Here is a 26,415-nt window from a genome sequence, read left to right as displayed (position 1 = left end):
TTGAATAACTGTTGTAATAGATATGGTATGAAGGTCAGCAATAAAAAGACAAAAACAATGAAAATAGGCAAAATCGTTGAAAATGTCAACTGCATTCTGAACGGATTACCTATTGAACAAGTAAAACATTTCAGCTACTTAGGCATAATTTTTAGTGAAGATGGTAAATTAAATATGGAAATAGACAACAGAATCAAGAAAGCTGGTATGGTAGGAAGTCAACTGAATAAATTCATATGGAATAAGAGAGAAATTAGTCGGAATACTAAATTAGCTGTATACAAGATAGTGTTCAAATCAAGTTTAAGTTATGGATCTGAGAGCTGGGTCAGAAGTAAAACACTTGACCAAAGACTAGAGACTGCAGATATGAGTCCTAAGAAAGATTAGAGACATGAACAGATGGCATAAATGGCAATATCATATTAAAAACGAGGATATTAGGAAAGAACTTGACATTGTCAGCATCCAGGAATGCATTAGCAGGGCTATGCTCAGGTGGTATGGTCACTTAAATAGAATGGGCGAGGAAAGATTAGCAAAACAAGTGTTCTCTGCAAGGTTGGCAGGAAAAATGACCCAGAGGAAGACCAAGATATAGGTGGATTGATACGGTACAAAGTGCCTTAGACGATAGAAATATAAGATCTGATAATGTTGGAGTCTTCACAAGTAACAGACTGATTTGGAGGAAAATTGTAGATAGGAAGTTAGTAATGATGTAAATTTTTCATGTAGTACTATCATATCCTGTACACTCCTTGAGGGTACATGGCAGAAATTTGATGATGATGATGATGAAGAAATATTTAAGAATTATTTTATATATTATTTAATATTTCAATTACATTTAACTTTCAGAAAATGTTTATTCCATATAAAGTTATTAATATTCATTCTTACTACAGCCTCTGTAGATGGAATAATAATTATTACAGAACTTGGATAGGATGGTTAGGGAGAAAGAGCACCATATTTAAGAATATTTAGGGAAAATTATATCCAATTAATATTTATAGTTAACTATTTACATATTCTTATTATTCCTATTAATTATTCTAACTATCAATAGTTAGAATAGTTATTAGGAGAATAAAATATATTATTAAGGAGAAAGGGCACAATAATCGTAGTGTTCGTGCAAGCTCCTGATAAGATAAGTATTATTTTCAGTTATCGTTGATAAAATTAGTTAATACTGCGTAGTTTTGTTTGCCTTGCGAATTTTAGTGCGTCTGTTGTGTGTTTTTGGTGTGTATAACTTATTTTTGATAAAACACGTTGCAATAATTATGGCACCTGTACGAAGTAAAATGGCGGCCAGTAATGATGGTTCGCCATCGTTATCAAAGAACAATCGTATAAAAGAAATGAGTCAGTGTACTAGCTGTGAAATGTACGCTTTACGGAGCGCGGTCGGAGTGTGGATAGATAATAATAAAGGATTGAATGTGTGTAGAAAATGTAGGGAGAATGAGGATTTGAAGTGTATTTCGGATCGTGAGTGTGATATTTTTGTCAAACTTCAGATTGAAGAAAATACCGGTATGACAAGAAACGGCAAGGTTGTACATGAGAATTATGAGAGTGTGAATGTAGAAAGTGTGAATGATAGTATAAATGGTTTCTCAGAGAATAAAAAAGATGAGATAGATGCATTGAATGAGATCGCGTTGTTGAATGGTGCGATAGAAAGGGCAAAACAGCAGCTAGAGTGCATCAACAAAAGTCGACTAAATGAACCAACCAATAATAAAAGGTATGACAGGAAAAATAGGCGTATGAATGTGAACATGAACAAAATGAAGGACAGAGTGCTGTATGGAGACTCTTTAGTACGAGGTGTGTTAGTAGAGGATTTGACAAAATCGTACCAACCTGGTGCAACCATAAAGGATGTAACTGAGTCTATTAGAGAGCAAAAGGAAAGGGTGAAAGAAATGATTGTTGTGGCAGGTACGAATGATTTGAAAGGAGATAAAATGGAAATGATAGAAGACCTGAATGAATTGTTTGAGGTAGCAAAAGAAAAGAGTGAGAGAGTTAGAATGATTAGTCTTTTGCCATGGTATGACAGTGAAATGTTTAAAAGGAGGGCCATAATTGCGAATGACTTTATACGTGGTTTATGTATGAAGAGTGGTGTGGAATTTGTGGACGTGTGGAGTGAGTTTGATGGGCGAAAGGATCTATATAAGATGGACGGCTTGCATTTGAATGGTTATGGTGTAAGAAGACTTGAGAAAATGTTGCTGAATGTAGTAGATGTGCAAATTCGGGGAAACTAGATTTGTTAAGGGGGGGGAGTAGATATACAGTCCTTAGGGAGGCAGTTGAATGTAAGAATGAATATAATATGCTAGAGCAAATAAGGACAACAAACCAGAGTGGGATAGTTAATATAAGGCATCAAGGTAGGGTTGGGGCTAATGGAGGTCTTAAATTCATGTACACTAATACTAGGAGTATTAGGAACAAGAAGGAAGAGTTTTGGCCATGGTTCGCACTTCCTTAGTGAAACATGGCTGACTGTAGATGATATAGCTAGTGGGATTGAATGTGATGGGTATAGTGTGTTCAGGAATGACAGAGAGAATAAAATGGGGGGAGGAGTATTGTTGATGATAGCTGATGAGCTACAGCCAAGGAGAACAGAAGTTGAATTGCAGGATAGAGAAAAGAGCACATTTGAGGCCATCTGGTGCGAGATTGTGGCTAGCAGAACTAAATATACAATTCGGTGCTGCTATATACCAGGTGATGGAAAAGATGGTGGTGACAATATGCACAAGCAAATAAGAAATGAGTGGAAGGAGGGTGATTATTATGGGAGATTTCAACTATGGTCGCATTGATTGGAGTGAGGAGAGGACACACGGGAGGAAGGAATTGGATTTTATGCAGTTATTAAGGGATAACTATCTGCGACGGCATGTAATGGAAAATACTAGGGGTCAGAGAGTGCTTGACCTAGCAATTACATCTGAGGATTTGGCTGTAACAAATATGACCACATTGCCACCAATCGGTGAGAGTGATCATAGGGTCTTGACTTGGGAGGTGGCTAAAGGTGTAGAATTTTCAATTAAGACAGGGTACATGTGGAATTATCGGGCTGGAAAGTATGACAAGCTTAGGAGTTTGATTGGTTCAGTGCCATGGCATGTACAACTGCAAGGACTAGAAGTTGATAGTGCATGGGAGGTGGTTAAGAGGTGCTTGCATGAAGCAATGGCTGACTGTATACCTAGAGTCCGAATAATAAATCAAGTAGGGGTTAAATGGATGAATAACACCATTAAGCTTGAGCTGCAAAAAAAGAAACAACTATGGAGGGAATTTAAGGAGAAAGGTGACCGGCAGGCATATGAACGGTATAAAGCGCAGGCCAGAAGGGTGACGAGTGTGGTAAGAAAAGCAAAAAAGGATTACCAAAGAACATTGGCCATGCAGGCTAAAGAGAGTCCTAAACAGTTTTTTAGATATGTAGCAAGTAAAAGGAAAAATGTACATGGCAGAATGATTTTAAAGAATGCCGATGGTAAGGAGGTAACTGAATCAGTTGAGATAGCTGAGTTACTGAGTGAGCACTTTGCAAGAATATATCATCCAGGTGGTGACATTGCAGAAACGAATAAACCAGTAGATTATACGGGAATTGTGGTGAATGAAGTGGAGGTGAGTAGTCTATTGCATAACCTCAATGTCAATACATCTGTGGGATTGGATGGTATACCAGCTCGTGTAGTACAAGAAGCAGCTAAAGAATTGTCAGTACCCTTGACCATTTTCTTTAATTTGAGTCTCAGGTCTGGGTTAGTCCCGAGCAGGTGGAAGGAAGGGAAAATAGTTCCACTGCATAAAGGTGGTTCCAAGACTGCTGTTGTAAATTACCGACCGATTAGCATATCAGGAATCATTGTCAAGGTCTTAGAGAAATTAGTCAAGAAAAGAATACAGGATTGGATAGATGAAAATGGGATATTGTATGGGGGACAACATGGTTTTGTGAAGGGTAGATCATGCCTCAGTAACTTGCTCACGTTTTATAACACAGTGACGGCTGAACTGGATAGGGGTAATGGGTTTACAGTGATACGACTAAACCTTGCCAAGGCCTTTGACAGGATACCACATGGAACCCTAATCAGTAAACTGGAGCAGATGGGGATAGATATAGGATTACCAAAGACCCTATCCACGGTCCTATCCATCTTACCATTGGTAAGATGGATAGGACGGTGGTTGAAGGAGAGATACCAGAGAGTGGTTTATTCAGGAGTGGAGTCAAAAAGACGTCTTGTGACTAGTGGAGTGCTGGAGGGCTCTGTTCTTGGACCACTGCTTTTCAATTTGTTCATCAATGATATTGGAAAGGATTTGAGAGGAAGTGTTCACTTCTTTACTGATGATGCAAAGTTGGGTAGAGCAATTGTGAGTGCACAGGATGTCAAAATTTTACAGGATGATTTGGATAGTTTGGAGGACTGGGGTAGGAAAAATGGATGTCAGTTTAATGTGGCAAAGTGTAAGGTTATGCATTTTGGGGTGAAAAGAATAGCAGCAGTATATCGCATAGGTGGAACCGTACTCCAGGAGATTGATGAGGCCAGGGATTTGGGAGTACTGGTGGATAGGGAGTTGAAGTTTAGGGGGCACATTGCAAAAGTAACTAAAACAGCTCACCAAATCACTTGGCTTATGAAAAATACTTTAACATGCAGAGAGAAGCAAGTTGTTGTTCCTCTGTATCGAGCCTTGATAAGACCCCATCTGGACTTCTGTGCCCAGTTATGGGCACCAGGGTTTCTTCGTGATGGGGAGGAAGTGGAGAGGGTCCAGAGACGAGTGACCAAGATGATAGCAGGTCTGTGGAATGAACCTTATGAGAATAGGTTGAGGATTTGTGGGTTGCAGAAATTGGACGATAGACGAAGGAGGGGTGATATGATTGAGACATTCAAATTACTGAAGGGTTTTTATAAGATTGATCCAGAAGATATTTTTGAAAATATGACTGGTGGTGAGAGGACTAGGGGCCATGCATTGAAGCTGGGCAAGAGCGTGGTTGACAAGGATGTTAGAGCTAGGTTTTTTACTTGGAGAGTGGTGAATGAGTGGAATAAGCTTCCAGAGTCTGTTGTGGGTGCTACGACCGTGAATGAGTTCAAGGCAAGATATGATAGATACTGTGTAAATGTTGAATAGTTGTTCCAGACATGATGTTAGGGCCTCCCTCGACGAGTCTGTCGACTCCTTGGAGTTTCCCGGAATAATAATAATAATAATAATATTTAAGAATATTTATTCTTCTAACTATTCTATTTTTCTGTTTTGCACATTTAAACATCCATACTGCGATATATTTTTTTATCTGAACTAATTCAGAAGGTGATGTGTTTTAGTTATTGAATACATGTGTATTTTGAAAATGACTCCACTTTTCCTGTATAATCAAGACATCTTGTACACTGCTATCGTTTGCAGAGCTAGTTTAAGATCATAAGTGCACTTTGAGTAATTATATTAAAGAAAATTATAATAAAATTACGTAAACCTTATCATTATGTAATTCAGCATGGGCTAATTGCCATCTGTGGGCGCAATACTAGTCTTTACCTTTTCCTCCAACACTAGTATTTTATAACACTAAGAAATTTTAAATTTTATATTTAGTCTTCTTTACTGAGGAAAAAAAAATGTATATGTGTGTATATATATACATACATACATATATATATATATATATGCATACTCCCAAAGTGAAATAAGTAATTAATTACTTCTCTTGTGAAATGTTCAAAAATAAACTGTAATCAGAAATATCATGTCGTTAAAAACTGACCAGATTGCGTACCCTCTCCCACCAATGAGCTGTGGATTCAAAACTCACAATGGGCATGGATGTTTGTAATTGTTTTTAGGTAAGAGATGAATTTCATTGGATGTGAGACAACAGCACTGCTTATTAAAGGCCTGAAGTGGCTCAAGTGGTTTCCATGTTTGGTCATGGAATTTGAGCAGGATTTCTGAACCAAGTTAAAATGAATAAAAATTACAACGAAACTGAAATTAGGAAACTCACCAATCAATAAATATATTATTTTCATTGTATAAAAATATGAAAATCTAATTCAAATCTAAACAAATAATACAAAATAGATTAAAAAAACTATATTTTGTGAAATTTATCTTGCACTGCATTTACTTTTTATATATTGGTATCGATGCAATATTATTTCAATTTTCTAGTGAATAACGCTTTCAGCGAATTTTCCTACAATGAATTTAACTGCAATGAATTTTCCTGCAATGAATTGTCCACGCCAATGAAATGTCTGTGAGCCATAGCACACTAATGCCATGTGTGGGCAAGAGGAATAGAAGGAGGAATCTGTTCACATTTTGCTTGAACAGCTAAGGGCTGCGATCTTTGGGGAAGGCAGTGGGGAAGACTGTTCCAAAGGACAGAAGTAGATGGAATGAAAGAGAAGTTTGTTTGGTGAGTTTCACGATGTAATGCAAAAAGGGCGTTGGTTAGTGGTGGCTCCTGTTTTTATGATTTTGGAGGAGAATGGAGGAATAATAGTGACCAATTCAGCAGAGCATTGTCCATAACATATAGTTATGTGATGTGTTTACTCCCAAATCTGATCAATTTATAAGCTTTTCTCAATACTATGGCTAACTTTTAACTATATAACAACCAGATTTGAAGCAAATATGTTAACTAATTATATATTGGTGTGTTTATCAATCTGTGAAGAAAGAATTCATGCATTTATAAGGCATACAAGACCATTTTTTTTTATTATTATTAATGATGCAAAAATATCAATTTTATGGGAAAAATATTTCTCTACGCCATTATAAACAAAAGTTGAAAACATTCAATATTATAAAAACTCTCAATAAAATAACACCCTTAGGTTTTATTTAACTTCATCAGTGCATTTCTGAATTCCAATTGGTTCCAAAACATCATTGGATAGCAGTGCTCATTTTGTATTAATTTTGTGAAAATAAATACCATAAATACAGTATCCATAAGGACATAACTTTAAGGGCTATGTCCTTACGGGAAATCTTGATTGAAGTATGTATTCTGTAGTCTGAAGACAGACTACAGAATACATATAATATAAATACACACTGTAATCTTGATCACTATATACAAGACAAGCTATGAGCTGTCACTGTGAGATATACAGACAGAAAAAGAAACAAAAGTCAGTGCAAAGTACTTTGTTCAAATATTTCTCATAATTTTCTTTTAAATATATTTTAAAACACTTTATTATTGATAATTCTATTAGCAGTAAAACAGTAAAAACAAATGTATTTAAAAAAAAATAAATCAGAAAAAATGTTGAAAATCTGTGGATGAGTTGCAATTTTTTCAATATTTATTATAATTGACTGACATGATTTCATTTCATTCACAGAATACGTTAATCATGTAAACTGAGGGATTCTTGTAATATGTTTGCCTGTCAATATCCAGATCATACATCTCTGACAATATTATAAGAACTTAAACATTCTGTGATAAAAGTTCGTTCCAGTATCACACAACCAGTTATAGTATTGCTGACTGCACCATTCTTATAGGACTGGTTTCTCACAAACTTTTAAGGGATCCAAACAAGTGATAGTCTAAGGAGATCAAATGGACTATAAGGGAAAAAAATTTCCAGCTGTTCCCAACAAGTTTTTATTGTTTTGGAAAATTACATTTTTCTTCAGCATGTTTTCCAAAAAGTTAATATTGTGTTGGAGGTTTAATGTATTAACAGCACTAAGAATGGAATAAAAACTTAATTCTTCGAAAATTTTGCTTCACTGATATATCTTCAGGGAGCACAAACAACCACTTATAGCAACACACACAGACACAAATGAAGCATGTTAATATGACCCTAAAGTCCCATCTAGGTGGAGTGCCCTCTATGCACATTTGTAGGAGAACTAAGTTGTAAATTGGGATCTCTGGGGATTAATGTTTCCCAAATTTTGGGAAGTTTCTTGCATCCATATTTATTTAAATTCAGTTGATTAAAAAACAGTCTCTTCTCTCTCTCTCTTTAATTTACTGTTATGAAGTTGATATCATAGTTTCTTAGGCATCTGAACAATGAAAGCATGCTGTGTTGACAGTTCTCCCCTCTTTTTTTGATAGAAATCAACCAACATGTATCTTAAAAGACTTCTTGTGACCTTAGTAAGTGACTGAGTAGGTTATAGAGGAAAAGGCCTTTATCACCAGTAACAGTGTTCATCAGGTAATTGTCACTCCTGGCAGTGTATCATTGATTGCAAGTGCTTTTATATTCATCTGTCAATACACCAGACATCCAAAGGTAGCATTCTTTTCGATAATCCACCAGCAACTAAATCACATTTTGCACTGTCTAGCATGATATATTAAGGTGAGTTGCAATTTCCTCTTCCATCATCTGCTGATTTTCTTTGGTGACTCTGCACACAATACTCTGTTGCAACAGCTTTTTGTCAACAGCATGAGGCCGAATGGTAGTGACTATATTTTCATCTTTAAAACATTTAATTCATCTTCTGTCTCTGGTGACATCCATACAGACATCAGTAAATGACTGATTTTTTGTCTAGAGAAAGGTTTTTCATCAGGAATTTAGTTACAGTGCATTGATGGAACAATGTCACTGACAGTGTTCTGCTGCAGTGAACTGAGGAGATGTCATTGCATGCATGCTTCCCTCATGTTTTTGTGTAGTAACATATGTTACAATCATATATTTAGTATTTGGTGCAGTTCAATTTCGCTGGGTGTGAAGTCATATCTTTGTAACTGTCCATGCATCAAATCTTGTCCCAGAGCAAATATTGCAAAATCTATATCCTTGTATTGAAAAAAACAAACTACACTATGATGATTTCACATCAAACATAATAAAGGCTCATGTTTCGAATAAATACAGTGTCAGTTCCACTCTGAGCATTGATAAATGCCTTCTGATTAGAAAGACTTGGGTTTTAATCCTGTTTTCTTCAGTTCAACAATCTAATATGGAAATAGCTAGGACTTTCTCCCAATTTTCCATTCTGCAAACAAACAGGTACTTAAGCATCTAAGATCTCATAGCCTTAACCATCTAAGATCTCATAGATTGTATTGGAATTCATAGCTGTAATTCCAATACAATCCAGCTAGAAAAAAAAATAGCACACTTCCAGCACACAGTGTTAACTGGAGAACAGACATGCTATATGCGTGGCCAACCAGATCAGTGACGTATTTTGCTATCTAATGTGACTAATATCTTCATTATATTGACAGATAAAGAAATGGGGGAAAATTTAAACAAATGCAAAGAATATTAATATAGAGATGAGAGCCATTAATAATAAATAATGTAGTGTAATGAGACAAATGGACAATTTCCATGGAGAAAAGAGGTTATCCATGGAAATTTCATAAGAGTTACATGGGAAGGTGGTGAATGCACCAGCAAAACGAATTTATTTCAGATGAGATGTGATAGTCATTGTGATAATTAGAGTGATCTTATTATTATAATAATAATAATCATCATCATAATCAAAGAACTAAAATTTAATAAAACTTGATCTTAAGAGTTAGCAGAGAAAACTGATTATAAAAATGAAGGAAAGGAAAATTTACTGAGCTGTTGCAAGACAACTTTCTTAAGCAGCATCTGAAAGAAGGAAGTGTTTTAGAAGGGGGGGGGCCTCCATTTAGAATATCACTGTTTTGCCACCAGTTGGTGCAAATGTTCATTCCATACTGACCTGGAAAGAAGCTAAGTATATGGATGTTCCAATTAGGACAGGTTACACAGTTAACTGTATATGGATGTTCCAATTAGGACAGGTTACACAGTTAACTATAAAGCTGGAAATTATGACACTCAGGAGAATACCATGTTTGGTCCCACAATATCGGATATTGAAAAGGAAGAGAGTAAATGGGAAGCTTTGAAAATGTGTTTAAATGAATGTTAGGGTAAAGAGGTCATTTTGAATCTTTACAAGAACATGACTGCAGCTGGATTACCAGGTGCAAGTTTGGTATTCTGGATTCCAAGAGGATAATGAAGCTGTGGAAAAGATTAATAAGGTTAAGTATGAGGGCAGATTGGGAGTACGTGGACTGTAGACATTGGTAAATAGGAGAAAGAAATGTGATTAAGCGCTTATGTAGCGCAATTGGAAGAATAGCAGAACATTGCGCCCTTCGATTGGAAAAGGCCCAAGTTCGATTCTCGTCGTGACAGGAGGAATCTTTATATGGCCTTTTTCAATCGAAGGTGAGTTAGCCGATCTCATACAGAGGTAGCAGGGTTTTTCTCCCGGAAACTCAGGTTTTTCATCCCACATACAGAAAATCGGCCCTTCAGAACACACACAATTTACAGACAAAAAATACTAGTTGTGGTAGTAGTGGGCAGTAGGTGGCATTGATGTAGTACAGTGTATGATTGTAGTGGTGAAGACAGAGAGATGTACAGTGGATGTCCTCTCACGATGAGTCTGCAGACTCCTTGGAGATGTCACAAATAATAATAATGACAGGGATCTAAAAACTTCTGAAAGGGTGTTACAGAATATTAGTTGATGAAATTTTTCATTATATGGAAGGTGTAGAAATGGAATGGGAGACATCCATTTAAGTTTGTGTACAGCTAAGAGAGGGATGAGAGCTAGATTTTTCTCTCACAGCATAGTGAGTAAGTGCATCTAGTGTGCATGTGTTAAAGACAAGGTATGACAGCTAGAGGGGGTGATGTATGGCCTCCCTTGATGAATGCTGGACTCAGTGGAGGTCTCCGATGATGATTATAACATTAATATTACTGCATTCTGTTGAGTATATAAGGGACTTGAATCTTCAGCTGTTCTTGAAATACCATGATCCTTTTCTTTTTTAGGCACTTACCTACACAGATCATGGATGTGTTATGGATTTTGATACCTTTTTTTTTTTTTTTTAGTTTAGTTTAAAAAAAAAAAAAAAAGAACAATTAACAGTATGCGGTTTGAATAGCTAAAATTGCTACATTTTATCCAAATAATAATTATAAACCTAATATTAGGTTTAAGGGACTTGAATCTTCAGCTGTTCTTGAAATACAGCATGATCTTTTCTTTTTTAGGCACTTACCTACACAGATCGTGGATGTGTTAGGGATTTTGATACTTTTTTTTTGTAGTTTAGTTTAAAAAAAAAAAAAAAGAACAATTGACAGTATGCGGTTTGAATAGCTAAATTTGCTACATTTTATCCAAATGATAATTATAAACCTAATATTACAAAAAATACACGTTGAAATAAACTTATCAATTCCTCCTTAATCTTCTTGTAAAAATGAAATTAAAGTAGAAGTTGCGTAGAGAAGAAATGTGTACGATTCCTTTAATTATAAGAATATAACATAAATTTATACTATATATATTTGTAATAAAAATCATGCTAATATCGGAGACTCCACTTTCCGAAGCGCGTGTTCAGAACAATGCAAGTGCAAAACTTTAATCCAGATGTCTGTGCAAGTTGCCTGGAGTTACAGCACATAGTTTCATTCAGAAATCATTTCACTACTTCAAAAGACAGCGAAAAAGTAATCTTCGTACTTACTTTCTCAAATCCCACATATAACAGAAAAAGCGCAACAATTCTAACAACACACTGGTAAAACAAAATGGCGATGAACTCTATCCCATCATGCTTAATAAAATCAGATAACTAAATGACCAAAATACATTTACTGAAAAAAATTAAAGAAATAAATAAAATAAACAGAAAGAGAAGGGAGGGAGAATTGAAAACTGCAGCAAAATGTAAAAATTAGTTAATTAAAAATAGTTTGGAGTTAAAGCTCACACTATTTCAGACAGTAGCACCGATTAGTAAAAGAAAGAGCCATAAGGTTTCAATTCGGCTATGTAGAATTACATTGACAAAGTGGATACTAGATCCAACATTATTTCAAAGCCGAATGTATGTAGAAACTATGAAAATTTCGTAAGTTGACCTGAGAGCTTACCACTTTCAATGTTTCAAATTTCGAGAATACAATGCTCGGCATACCCGAGAATTGTATTCTTGCACCTCAGCTTGCACTAATTAAAAAACATGGGCGATGCCAAAGTCCATATAGTCGCCTTTTATTATTGCATTTGATAAAGGTTTCACTGGCCTAACAGTTGTTTCGAACTGTTGGTTCTCTTCAGAGACCACTATTATATAAGTAAAGAGTCTCCAAAAACAAGACGATCCCCCAGATCACTCTAAACTCATCGAATAACCCGAAAGATTATTTAACTCGGCGGAGGTTCCACTCAGTGACAGGCTCACCCTACCACTGAGCTCTTCTAAGGCAGAAACCTTAAGGTAGAAACAATCTCTTTCAGTACTAAGGAAACTGAAATTTCAGGGAAATGTATTTCCGTACGTGAACTGTCAGTTGGTGTGTAAAAGTAATTACTAAAAGAAAGAGCTATAAGGATTCATTGCGAAGAATACATTTCTCTGATATTTCAATTTCCTTTGTACTTAATGAGAGTTTATGCCCTCTTAAGATTTCTGCATGGTCTCTGAAAAGAACCCACCAGTTCGACAGCTGTCAGGCAAGTGAAACCATTATCAAATGCACTAATAAAAGGCCAATATATGGACTTGGGAAGCGCCTGTTTTTAATGTATTGCAAGCAATTATCGTAAGCTTTCAGGTCAGCTTACAAAACTTTCATAGTTTCTACAAACATTCGGCTTTGAAATAATGTTGGATCTAGCATCCACTTTGCGTATGTACCAATTAGGATTTACCAATACGAGATTACGGCAGTTGGCCGTTGTACTCTCACTACTATCTTTAATCTTTAATGCCATCGATACTATGAATTCAGCTATGGGTGAGGACTAAAGGTAGAGATGGTTGCCTGCTTTCCAAAAGGTAATACGGATAAAAAAAAATCCACCTACTCCGTTTGGAGTAATAAGACGTTAATTATCTTTTCTTAATTTTTGATCGCAAAGTTATGAAACCTGATTTCAGTCTATATATTATCTCTACTAAATTTCCCGTATGCAAAAATATTCATATTCACTTATCATTGCTCTGAAACATATACATAGTGATGTAAACTAGAGAAACTTCAGTAATAGAATGTACAAACACTTTCCTAATCATCCAAATAGATTTCGCTCCTAACAGATTTCCAAAAAGTAGGGTCGAGAATTAGAGCCTCAATATAAGCTGTTGTTGTTTCAATTATACCAGTGACGTAGCTGGGGGGTGGGAGTGGGGGGTTCTCCCCGGACGGCACTTGGAACCTTTTTGAACTTTGCAGTTAATTTATAAAATACAGTCTCAAGAACTCAGTTCTAAATATTGTAATACTGCTGCGAATTTTCCTCACGATTGCTGTAAGTGTTGTTAGTTGTGAGAGGAGTTTTTCTAAATAAAATTTGATTACGAAATTCCTACATTACTATGAAATAGACTTCGCCAATGTCATCGACGATTTTACTTGCAAAAAAGCAAGAACAATAATATTTTAGAATGTTGAAATTAAAGTTTTACTTCAAAAATAAACATAAGTGTTTTAATTTAATTGATATATTCGTTTTGACTTTTTGTAGTATTTTTCGTGTGTATTGAGAGTGGCGGCAAATTCAGGGATAGCCCCGGGCGGCAACAGCTCTAGCTACGCCACTGAATTATACCTGCTTCTAAGTTATGAGGCCAGTGTATTATGTCTATTAACTTCTGGCCAAATTTTATGTGATAGGGGATAAAAAACGAGTTCTTTCCCCCAGATCAAATGCTGCCTACTCTTCTTCCGTATGATACTAGGAAATCCACCTTCAGATAAAAAAAACTTGCATTTTTTTATTATTCTAAGCCAGATTTGAATTTAAATGTTTTCAGTCAGAGTGTGTCATCAGCACAGATTATTATTATTACTATTATTATTGACTAGAGGGACCGCGCGGTTAGCCTAGTGGCTTTGCGCTTCGCAACCATATGCGTGGGGAAGGAGTGTCCCAGGTTCGATTCCCGTTGTAGACGTGCGGAATTTGAGGATCTTCCTCAGGCATAGCCAAGTTAGCCGGTCTTGGGCGCGGTCAGTAGGGTTTTTTCCGCCAGTTTATCTGGCGTTTTTTATCCCGCAAGCAGGCAAACCTGCCCGTGAACATACGCCTCTACAGTCAAAAATACATCCCCCCCCTCAGCGGCAGACCAGGACCAGGCGACGGGTCGGTTGGGAGTAGTACTAACAAGATGTCGCATCTAAGTAACACGCGGACCCTGCATAGGAAGCTGGAATAACGCGAAGAAGAAGAAGAAGATTATTATTGACTAGAGGATATTTTTCTAAGCCTTTTTTCGACAGGTTCCCGAGTTAATCGATCTCTACGGCAAGCAGGTTTCTTCTCCCGAAAACTCGGGTTTTTCGTCCCGTAAACTCAAGAAAATCGACCGTAGTACCCACACTATTTCAGACATTAAATATATTGTGTTAAGGTTAGGGACTACGAGATGGCAGCACTTGTTGAGCCGTCTCTCTTCACTGCATGCTACATAATTAGTGGTAGCCTTGGGTCAGTTATCTCTGATTAGAAAAATTTTTCTAAGCATTTTTTCGATTGGGTACCAGTGGAGATTGAACTACCCACTCAGTCTCCAAAAGTTTTTTTATAGGAAATTTTTCTAATCCTTTTTTCGATTGGGTATCAGTGGAGATTAAACTGCCCACTCAGTCTCCAAAAGTTAGATCGGGCTAAATGCGGCCTCGCCTACTCCCTATACGGGATTAAAAGGCGTTAGCTGTTTTTTTTTTTTTTGACACCTCCAGGGAGTGTATTATCATAATTTATTAATTTTTATGGCAAAAGGAGTACAGCGTAGCGACAGGTCAATATCCAGTCTGGAAAGTCAATCCAAGGTCGCATCCGTCAACTTGTGGAGGCCACCACCGAGAAATTAGCGCCATGGGCGGTCGTTCATAATATGAGTAATCACCTGAGCCACGGGAGAATAATCACAAGAGTGGTCTAACAGCCTCCATTTAGTAGTAGGTAGCCACATCTGCACTGGTTAGTTCTGATCCTGTTGATAGATGACCAAATCTTCCTAGGAAGAGCAAAACCAGGCTGTGGAGTAATCTTCTACCAGGAAGACTGTTGGACCAGTATTCTCTTCACATGTCAAGTGTTGATGGCAGGGCAGCTGAAGGGAGTTCGTCAATGGACCAGAAAGGCTTTCTAGATTTTAGGCAAAGACTAGGTGGATTTATGAGAGTCTGGTGAAGGGGGAGGAGTGGATTGTTCATTGCTTTATTAAATTCTTTAATCGAGACTTGTCTTCTCCATATGTTTGGTGGAGCAATGTTAGATAGGACAGGTAGCCAGGAGAGAAAGAGGAGTACTTCTCACTCTCCCACTAATTGTGTGCATGGTAGACTTTAGCTGGGTGTCTCTAATGTTAGTGTGTGCATTTCTTTCCCAGACAGGGACACAATATTCTGCTGAAGAGAATGCGAGGGCTAGTGCAGATGACTTTAGGACTTCTGCAACACCTCATGTTCCAGCAAGCCTTGAAATGATATTGTTTCTCATTTTAATTTTGTTGGACAGGTTGGTGTTGTGCCTTTTATAGGTTAGGCTTCTGTCCAGGCTCACTGCAAGTTATTTCTGGTGGGGCTCGTGTTTTACCATTTTTCATACGGGAAGAAAGGTTGAGGTGTCGATTCGCATCTGTATTGTTCAGGTGTAACCGGACACAGTTTATGTTAGATTTGGCTCCAAGTACTACTGCTTGAAGTACTCTTCCAGGATTTTCAGGTCTGTGTTCAAGGTTGATTCCAGGTTGGAAAAGGAGGTATATTAATGTAGGATCGCTAGGGCATCAGTGTACATATACTTGCTTCAGATGGTATGTGGTAAGTCGTACAAGTATATGTTAAAGAGTAAAGGGGTTAACACGAGTCCTGATGGAGACCATTGTGAAGGAATCTGGCCCCCTCTTTTTTTCCCTCCAATACGGACCCAGATCTTTCTGTTGGAGAGAATGGATTCAAAAATGACAGAGTCTGAGGCCCCTGATTCAGACTGTGTCATAAGCTGATGTTAGGTCAATTAAAGTGCTCCAGATTTAAGTGTCTTTTGGAAGCCTGCTTCAATCTGTGTTGTCCAGGCCAGGACCTGGTCACAGCAACTTCTTCCCAGCCTGACCAGCTTATTCAGTCGGGAGTGCTCTTTTAATAAGTGGTGAAATTCTTTTAAGGAGAATTCTTTCAAAGAGCTTGAAGGTGGAGCAAAGCAAAGAGATAGGTCGTAGACTTTTGCCATCTCTTGGATCTTTCCCTAGTTTGGGAACGACAATTTTTTGGCTTCCCAGCACAGATTAGGTAGTTTTCCAGTCATTATAATTTTTGAGAAAAGGTAGGACAGCCATGTTTGGCTGTCCTCCCTTTTCAATCTGTCTTCATGATCAGTATTCCATAATCCAGATATTCATTTTTAACACTCGTTTGTACTCTCTCCAATATTTCAGAATCACAATGGAAACCAGGATACCAGACCTGCGCACCATAGTCCAAGTGAGGTCTTATCAACGCCTTGTAGAGAGGCAACATGGCATCCTTATCATTACATGTGAAAGTTTGTTTCAGTATTGCAATTATCTTTTGAGTTGTATTTGCAATCTTTGATACATGGCACCTGAACTTCAACTTTCTATTTACTAACATTTCAAGATCCCTAACCTGATCAGTTTCTTCTAGCATAATCCCACATAAACTAGCATAGAAATGGATGAATAAGAGAAACATGCCGCAGGCATGTTTCTAATAAAGAACAGGGTATCTTCCCCCCCCAGTAGAAGTATCAGGAGTATAAGGTGTAGGCTAACAAGGTGACGAAGTTTATGATTAAAGAAAAATTAGCATAACGAGAGGGATTGGCTGAAGCAGTATAGCATCACCCTAGAGAATTCTGTTGTTATTTTGATAGTAGAAATATCAGCAGAAAAGACTGACTAGTGCTGCAGATGGAATGTGGGAAAGACTGCTGAACACCCAGTGAAAATATTCAATAAATATTTCGTTCATGTGTTTTACATACATGCACTGGGTGTTGAATAACAATACCAAGGAGAAAATAAGACTGAGGGTTCAAGATTAGCAACTGTTTAGAATATTAAATAAGGCTGCGGAACTAGTGTAGAACGCGCAAGTATACCATTTATCTCTAGCGACATTGTTTAATGAGCAGTGTCAGATTCATTTGTTGCGTACAGTGACAAGTGCATACGAATATCGGCGAGTCTAGACGGAACTGACCAAACATGATAATTCCGACACTGCGTTAGATCGCAGTACATTTGTTTCGTAATCTAAAGCATTAATCGAACAATTCCAGTTATTAACTATTATCAATGTCGAAACATAAGCTGTAACCTTTAACATGTTGCATTGTATTTATATAATGTTGTAAGTATTGCTATTATTTATAAATCTGATCTGATTTTCCCATTCAGTCGTTTCCGACTGTAGATGAATTTGTAGGCATTGGTCGCAGAGTATTCCTGGTGAGATTTTTAATGGGTACTTCACCATTGCTTTTCCCAATCCCCACCCCAATTTTATCCGGGCTCAGGACCGGCATATGGCTGGGACGTATTCATGACTGTAATCCATGTGTGTTCATGGGGCCAGTTTGCCTGTTATGGGTGAACGAAAAACCAATTTCCGGCTGAAAAAAAAAACCTTACCTTCCTATGAGACCGGTTAACTCACATTTAGTCGAAAGAGACTAGATAAAGGTTCCTCATGTCACTGATGGGAATCGAACCCAGGTGTCTTTCCGACAAAAGGGGTTCGTCTATCTGTCTGTGCTATGAAGAGTGATTATTTATAAACACAAACGAAATTTAATTTTTTTGTTTTGTTTTTTCCTTGGGGGTACAGCAGTGTAGAAATGCTTATGTATAAGCTGCCACTGCGAAAATTTTATAACAATAAAATATACACCAAAAGTTAAATTCATCTGATGTTAAGTAATTATCATGTCATACGTTCCTATTCCTCAAGTTGTGCTTTAATAACATTGCTACATTTTATATTACATGATTGAAGAGTGATTTATCTAAAATGGTTTAGATAAAATCCGACTTTTTAGATAAAGACTAATTTATCTAGATTTTAGAGTGATTTATCCGAATTTTGCTAAAGCATTGATCGAGTGCCACCTGATAAATTACTAATGAAACTGAGCAGTATACGGAATGGATAATCATTTGGCAGCCTCTCCAGAAAAGGAAAGTGAGGAGTGTAGTACTACAAGGCTCTGTTTTGGAACTACTGTTGTTTAATTTGCATATCCATGATATATGGCTATTGAAATTCGTTGACAGTGGCTTAAACAAATTAAAAAAAAAAAAATCAGCTAACGCCTTTTTATTCCCGTATATACGGGAGTAGGCGAGGCCATTTAGCCCTATCTAACTTGGAGACTGAGTGGGCAGTTCAATCTCCACTGGTACCCAATCAGAGACAGATGGCCCAAGGCTATCACTAATTAAGCAGTACGCAGTGAAGAGAGACGGCTCAAATGTGCCGCCATCTCGTGGTCCCTAACCTTAACACAATATATTTAATGTCTGAAATAATGTGGGTTCTACGGTCGATTTTCTTGAGTTTACAGGACGAAAAACCCGAGTTTCCGGGAGGAAAAACCTGCTTGCCCGTGCCAGAGATCGACTAACTCGGGAACCGGTCGAAAAAAGGCTTAGAAAAATTTCCTCTAGTCGCCGACTAGACTCGAAACCAAGACTTTCTTCGTGCGGCCAAGCGCGGTGGTGTGCCAACGCCACATCCACTGAGCTACACAGGCTACACTACACAGGCTAAACAAATTAAGACCATTCCAATTATTATTAGTGCTCTAGGCTGAATGAAACTAACTGTTGACAAGGATTAAATATCGCGATAAATATAGGGTGACCAACTTGAATATGAAAATAAGGAAGATTGGACACGTGAAATTTTAGGAAATTTTTGGGACGTGAATCCTACCTTAATTGATAGGATGCTTTATATTTAAAATATACAAATAGCAATATAAATTATACCACATCAAAATATTTCATATAATTTTAAACATTTATACTTACGTACAATTAAAATATCCATACATCTTAGATTAAACTTATTTATATTTATCAACAGATGCAGCAGCTGCTTTGATTTTCTTGTCTCCTTGTGCAAACTGCAAAAACTCTTTCCAATCATAATCACAATTGATCACTACCATTAATTCTAATTTAATTAATTCTAAGCTACCTTGATCTGGCCATTCATTGTTCATCATTGAGAACATATTCTCAGTGTGGGCATTTGAGCCTGGAACACTTAACACAAAGTCTAAAATTTTACTAACATTTCGAACATTGATTGTCTTGTTATTTATCCATTTCTTCAGATAAACACACAAATGTTTATATTTCTTTTTGATTGCATTTTTACATTCTTACTTTCCGTTTCACCTTCACTATCCATCACGAAAATATACTATGGCACTTGTTGTTGCAGTCATTATTATCCCCATGGACGATACTGAAGTCACGTTTACATAATATACAATTAGCTTTGTGAATATTGGATGGCACGGGTTTTAGCCAGAGGTACTGTTCTCCCATTTCTTCAGATAAACACACAAATATTTATATTTCTTTTTGGTTGCCTTTTTACTTTATTACTTTCCGTTTCACCGTCACTATCCATCACGAAAATATACCATGGCACTCGATGTTCAAGAATACTAGGGAATGCCGATGGCAGGCAGGTAACTGAATCAGATGAATTGTAGAATCACTAAGCGAACACTTTGCAAGAGTATATCACCCAAGCTGTGATATTGCAGGAATGAGAGAAGGAATGGGTGATACATTAATTTAAGTGAATGAAATGGAGGTGAATAGTATATTACAGAATGTAAATACATCTGTGGGTTGGATGGTATACCAGCTCGAGTCTCATGCGAAGCAGCAAAGGAATTGTCAGTTCCCTTGACCATATTGTTTAATTTAAGTCTCGGCTCTGGGTCAGACCCGAGGGGGTAGAAAAGGGGGAAGAAAGTTCCATTGCATAAAGGCGGTTCCAAGACTGCTGTTGCAAATTACCGATTGACCAGCATATCAGGAATCGTTGTGAAAGTTTTGGAGATATTAGTCAAGAGCAAAATACAAGAATAGAAAAATGAAAATTTGATACCGTATGGAGAAAAGCATGGTTTTGTGAAGGATAGATCATGCCTCAGTAACTTGCTCACGTTTTATAATACAGTGATGGCTGATCTGGATAAGCCTAATGGATTTACAGTGATTTACTGGATAAGCCTAATGGATTTACGCTGGACTTTGTTAAGGCCTTTGACAGGATACTACATGGAATTATAATCGGTAAACTGCAGCATATGGGAATGGATATAGGGTTGGTGAGATGTATAGGAGTGTGGTTTTGGAGAGATATCAGAGGGTAATTTATTCAAGAGTAGAGTCCAAAAGACGACCTGTGACTAGTGGTGTGCCGCAGGGTTCTGTTCCTGGACCACTACTATTTATTTTGGTCATTAATGATATAGTAAAGGATCTGAAAGGAACTGTTCATTTGTTTCCCGATGATGGTGCAAAGTTCGGTAGAGCAATAGTGAATGCAGATATCAAAATTTTGAAGGATGATTTGGATAGATTGGAGGTCTGGGCTAAGGAGAATGGATGTCAATTTAATATGGCAAAATGTAAGGTTATGCATTTTGAGGTGAAACGATTAGCAGCATTATACCACATTGGTGGAATTGTACTCCAGGAGATTGATGATGCCAGGGACTTGGGAATGTTGGTGGATAAGGAGTTGAAGTTTAGGGCGCACATTGCAAAAGTGGCTAAATCAGCTCATCAAATCACTTGGTTACTGAAGAATACTTTGAAGAGCAGAGATAACCAAGTTATTGCTCCTCTGTCTCAAGCCATGATAACACCCCATCTCGACTACTGTGCCCAGATTTGGTCACCTAGGTTTCTTCTTGATGGGGAGGAGGTTGAGAGGATGCAGAGGCGAGTGACCAAGATGATAACAGGTCTATGGAATGAACTTTATGAGAACAGGTTGAAGATTTGTGAGTTGCAGAAATTGGATAATTGGCAGAAATGGGGTAATATGATTGAGACATTCAAATTACTGAAGGGTTTTTACAAGATTAATTCATAGGAAATTTTTCAGAACAGGTCTGATGATGGGAGATCTAGGTGCCATCCATGGAACTAGGCAAGAGTGTAGCTAGTAAGGGTGTTAGAACTAGTTGTTTTACTTGGAGTGTGGAGAATGAGTGGAATGAGTGGAGCCAGAGTGTGTTGTGAGTGCCATGACTCTAGATGTATTCAAAAGCAAAGTATGATAGATACTGTGCAAATGCCGAATAGTTGTTTAGGGCCTCCGTCGATGAGTCTAAGGACTCCTTGGAGTTGTCCATTATAATAATAATAATAATAATAATAATAATAATAATAATAATAATAATGAAAATACTTTGAGAATGAATGCAGACACAATGACTGGTAAGAACGCAAGATATGAAACAGAGAAACAAAATCTGGAAGTGTATCGAAAATCGCTACGAAAGATTTGATAATTCCGAATGGGTATCGATTATTAAAATGGCACCAAAGGTTACAAGATCAAGGCAACGATATAACATCTTTCCCGGAACACCCATGTATATTCGTTGGCTGGAACAGAATTGTATCGATTAGAACTTTCCAAACTATCGTATTCGTGTCATATTTTATTTGGCGGTTATAATATGCATTGAAAAATTAACGACAATGATTGATTATGAGAAATACTGGAGCATTTGAAGATCAATACGGGAGCCCGGATGATCCAAAAACTTAGCTAAAATACAGGAGATTTGGTCACCCTAGATAAATAACAAGGATTAAATCGAGACATAATTTTCTAACAAACAGCATTATTTGGAACAGTCCATATTCTGTTACACTGTCTAGTAGATAGACGAGTTTCAGATTTCGGGTGGATGCCGAATTGAAAAGTATGGATTTGTTATGATAAATATCTGTTATTTTGGCTGTCGTTTGATTATGCAATTAAAATATTATTATTATAACGGAGCTTGTAGAGCTGAGTAGAAATGGCGCTTGCACTCTTCAGCGCTTGGCCGCACGACGAAAGGCCTTCGAAGCTAGTCGCCGACTAGAGAAACTTTTCTAATCCTTTTCTCGACCGGTTCCAGAGTTAGTCGATTTCTGGCACAGGCTAGTGGGTTTTCCTCAGGCAAACTCGAGTTTTTATTCCCGTAAACTCAAGAAAATCGGCCGTCGAATCCACACTATTTTCAGACATTAAAAATATTGTGTTAGGGTTAGGGACCACCAGATTTTCTTGGGTTTACGGCACGGAAAACCTGAGTTTCTGAAGAAACTACCTTCTTTCCTGTATCAGAGATCGACTAACTCGGGAACCGGTCAAAGAAAAGGCTTAGAAAATCTTCCTCCAGTCGGCTACTAGACTTGAACATAAGCCTATCTGCGGGCGATCTAGCGCAAAGGATGCAAGCACGACTTCCACTGAGCTACACAGGCCCTTTCGATTATGTAAATATCAGCTAAGCTAACACTTTTTATACCTTTTTTATACGTCAAATTGAACCCACATCACCTGTAGAAATATATGATATAATCAAGAAGGTTACAGAATAAAATGGCTCTTGGACTGACAGAATCACCAACATGATGATAAAACTTCACAGCTATTGTACATCTGACTAACGTAATAAACTCCATCCTACACTACAAAAATTTCCCTTCCCACTGGAAGCTGACAGATATAATCCCAATCCATAAAACACGAAAAGATCCGCGATTACTTCAAAGTTACAGCCCTATCAACCTTATCTCTAATCTGGGCAAAATTGCTGAGAAAGTTATTCTCGCCAGGCTCTAAGAATCAGTACGCAAGTTAAACATTCTTCCTGAGGAGCAGTTTGGGTTCCGTTAATTGCACAGCACCACAAAACAGATATTCTGATTAGTGGAATATGTCACTACTGGATTTAACTGGCATCAATGGGCTGTTTTCCTTGACATAGCCAGTGCGTGTGACAAAGTTTGCATTATGACTTCCTATACAAAATGATAACATCGGGAATACTATTGGAAGTGGTTCATCTGATCAGATAATACCTCCATGATAGGTGCATGCTAGTTAAGTTAAATGGCACACTCTCAACTCAAAAACACGTCACAGCTGGAGTCCCACAAGGATCCCTACTGGCACCGACTGCCTTCTCCATATATATGTGTGATATCCCGCGCAACCCTCTGTTATCTATCAAAGCCCTATACGCTGAAGATACAGCGATATTAAAAAGGTCTTTAAAACCGCACCTAGCAATCAAAAAACTGCAGGAAAATCTACTGCTAATCGAACAATACTTCGCCAAATAGCGACTTCAAGTAAACCCCCAGAAGAGTGTAGCCATGCTATTCGCCAGAAGATCAATGCTTCCTACTGGAGACGTCCTCTTGTTCAACACAAAAATCCCATGGTAAACCGAAATCAAATATCTTGACGTATTACTGGAGAGAAAGTTGACCTTCAGCTCTCATATCAAAATTCTATGTCTAAAGACGTCAAAGATCATTGCACAGCTCTATCCACTATCCACTAATCAACAGGAACAGCAAATTGAGCACCAGCATCAAGCTACTTATATACAAATGATTCGTCCTATACTCACATATGCTTCTCCCGCTTGAAGTCATACTGCTGATACCAATATCCTAAAATTACAACGTGTGCAAAATAAATGTCTCAGAATGATCCTCAACGCACCATGGTTCCTATGCATTATGCAACTTCACCGGGACATAAATATCCCCTATATTTACACCTTCGTGCAGACTATGGCAACTAAGATTTTATCAAAAAGCATCTGTGCATCCTAATAATCTAATTCAACTTGCGGCAAATTACGATGCATCAGACTACTCCAAGCATAAACGACCAAAAGTTAATTTAAACCAAAACTGCAATTACTAATCCTCAGACCCACTCAGGGCGAGCTACAGGCACATAAATCTTTTCCCACTCACAGTTTTCCACATCAGATAGCGGGGAATATGAAAAGCATATTCTTCACCCTTTAGGCCAGTGATGTTGACAGTTGACATTTCCTTAGTACAGAGTTTTTGATCTCTTAGGTTTCAACCTAGTCTCTGACGAAAACAAATGAGTTTGAAACAGCTGTCAGACTAGTGAAACCTCTCAAAATGAAATAATCGGAGCCGAATAAACGAGAGCTTTGAGCGTTCGTCACTTCCTATAGGGTTCGGCTAGGGCAACTCGTAGTATGGAATCGGTGTTTTCCCGCTAGCTCTCTGGTCAATTTTCGCACGAAACGTTTATAGTTTTTGTATTCTGCTTTGAAATGATGTTGGATTTAATATCCACTTAATTTATATAATTTTTCATCCCCGAAATGAAGCCTTTTGGCTCTTTATTTTAGTAGATGTTGTACTTTTCATAATTCTTCTTCTAATTTTGCAAGAGGACTTAAATAGACTGCTGAATGGGAGAGTTTGTGGGGATGTCAGTTTAATGCAGCATAGTGTAAGGTTTTAAAACCTTACACTTTGGAAAGCAAAAATGGGATGCAGGGTATAGGATTCGTGGAGATGTTTTAGAGGATGTGGAAGAGATGAAAGATCTAGGGATGATGTTGAATACGGACTTGAAATTTTGTGAACATTTAGCTAAAATTTTGAAGACAACACAGTGGATAGCTATGCTGTTCACAAGGCTTTGATCAGACTGCATATGGATTACTTATAAGTTTATATATTATAAATCTACAGACTTATAGATTATAGACTACATATAGATTTGGCTGCCTGGTTTACATAAGGATAATGAGATGTTGGAGAATATTTAGAGAAATTGACTAAGATGGTTTCTGTCTCTGGAATGTGGACATATTGAGAGAATGAAAATTACAGAGCCTAGTGGAGGGAAGAAAGAAGGAAGAAATCACTGGCGCATATAAGTTGGTAAAGTGTAATTATTAGATTACCGTTGATGCAATTTTTCATAGAATATCTGGAAACAGAGCCTGTGTAGCTCAGTAGAAGTGGCGTTAGCACTCTACAGCGCTTGGCCGCACGACGAAAGGCGTTCGGATCTAGTCGACTAGAGGAACTTTTTCTAAGCCTTTCCTCGACCGGTTCCAGAGTTAGTCGATCTCTGGCACGGGCTAGCGGGTTTTTCCTCCCGGAAACTCGGGTTTTTCGTCCCATAAACTCAAGAAAATCTACCGTCGAACCTACACTATTTTCAGACAAAAAAGATATTGTGTTAGGGTTAGGGACCACCAGATGGCGACACTTACTAGCCTCCTTCTTCACTGCGTGCGATAAATTAGTGATAGCCTTGGGCCTGCTATTTCTGATTGGGTAGCAGTGGAGATTGACCTACCCATCCAGTATCCAAAAATTAGATAGGGGCTTAAACGGTCTTGCTTACTCGCTATATGGCATTGGTGTAACTAGAGCTTTTGTCGACCATGGTGGTCTCTGAGTTTGCCGCCTCAACACGCATCAAAAATACTATAAAAAGTCAAAACGACTTATAGGGAAATAAATTAAAACACTATGTTTATTTTTGAAGTGAAACTTTAATTCCAACATTCTAAAATGTTATTTTTCTTGCTTTTCTGTTAGCAAAATCGTCGACGACATTGCCGAAGTCTATTTCATAGTAATGTAAGTAATTCTTAATCAATTTCAATTTAGAAAAACTCCTCTCACAACTAGTAACACATACAGTAATTGTGAGGAAAATTCGCAGAAGTATTACAATATTTGGAAATGAGTTCTCGAGACTGTATTTTAGAATTAACTACAAAATTCAATAAGGTTCAAAGTGTCTCCCCGGGACGGACCTTCATATCTCCCCCCCCTCTAGCTACGCCTCTGCTATACAGGAATAAAAATGCGTTAGCTGATTATATATATGTTAATAATACCAAGCTATTTTAAATATAAACCTGGTTTTAATTCGTTTCCCAAATAAGCAAACAGACAAGAAAGTCAAGTTTGCACCTGCAAGTAGTGCAAGTCTGGGTGACCCGTACGTAGTGCAAGTCTTGGGCAACTCGTGGTAAAGGTGGAATAAGCTCTGATCACTATTCTTAATTTTTACCCTTAATGCAAAGCACATCTCCTTGAGGAGATGTATGATGCTATGCATTAATGGCAAGGGCCACTACACAGACCGGTTTCGACCTTTATTGAGGGTCTCATCAGTGGGAGCCAGGCATAGAAATACCAAGATTTAA

General features: G+C 37.6%; 1 protein-coding gene across 3 annotated transcripts in view; it reads right to left on the bottom strand.

The window, feature by feature from the left end:
- Positions 1-11,719, bottom strand: part of LOC150101823 (RNA-binding protein 5-like) — a 455,027-nt gene extending 443,308 nt beyond the window's left edge. For all 3 annotated transcript variants that reach the window (XR_016549043.1, XM_090400660.1, XM_090400661.1), the window contains exon 1: positions 11,636-11,719. The gene's annotated coding sequence lies outside the window, so the exon portion shown is untranslated. The remainder of the gene's footprint in view (positions 1-11,635) is intronic.
- Between the last annotated feature and the right edge of the window lie 14,696 nt (positions 11,720-26,415).

The sequence above is a fragment of the Typopeltis vanoorti genome, chromosome 11, assembly GCF_054136105.1.
Source record: "Typopeltis vanoorti isolate ZY-2024b chromosome 11, IOZ_Tvanoo_1.0, whole genome shotgun sequence".
In the NCBI taxonomy this organism is placed as follows: Eukaryota; Metazoa; Arthropoda; class Arachnida; order Uropygi; family Thelyphonidae; genus Typopeltis; species Typopeltis vanoorti.
Note: the sequence above shows the minus strand (reverse complement) of the source record. Positions and strands in the feature narration are given on the sequence as shown.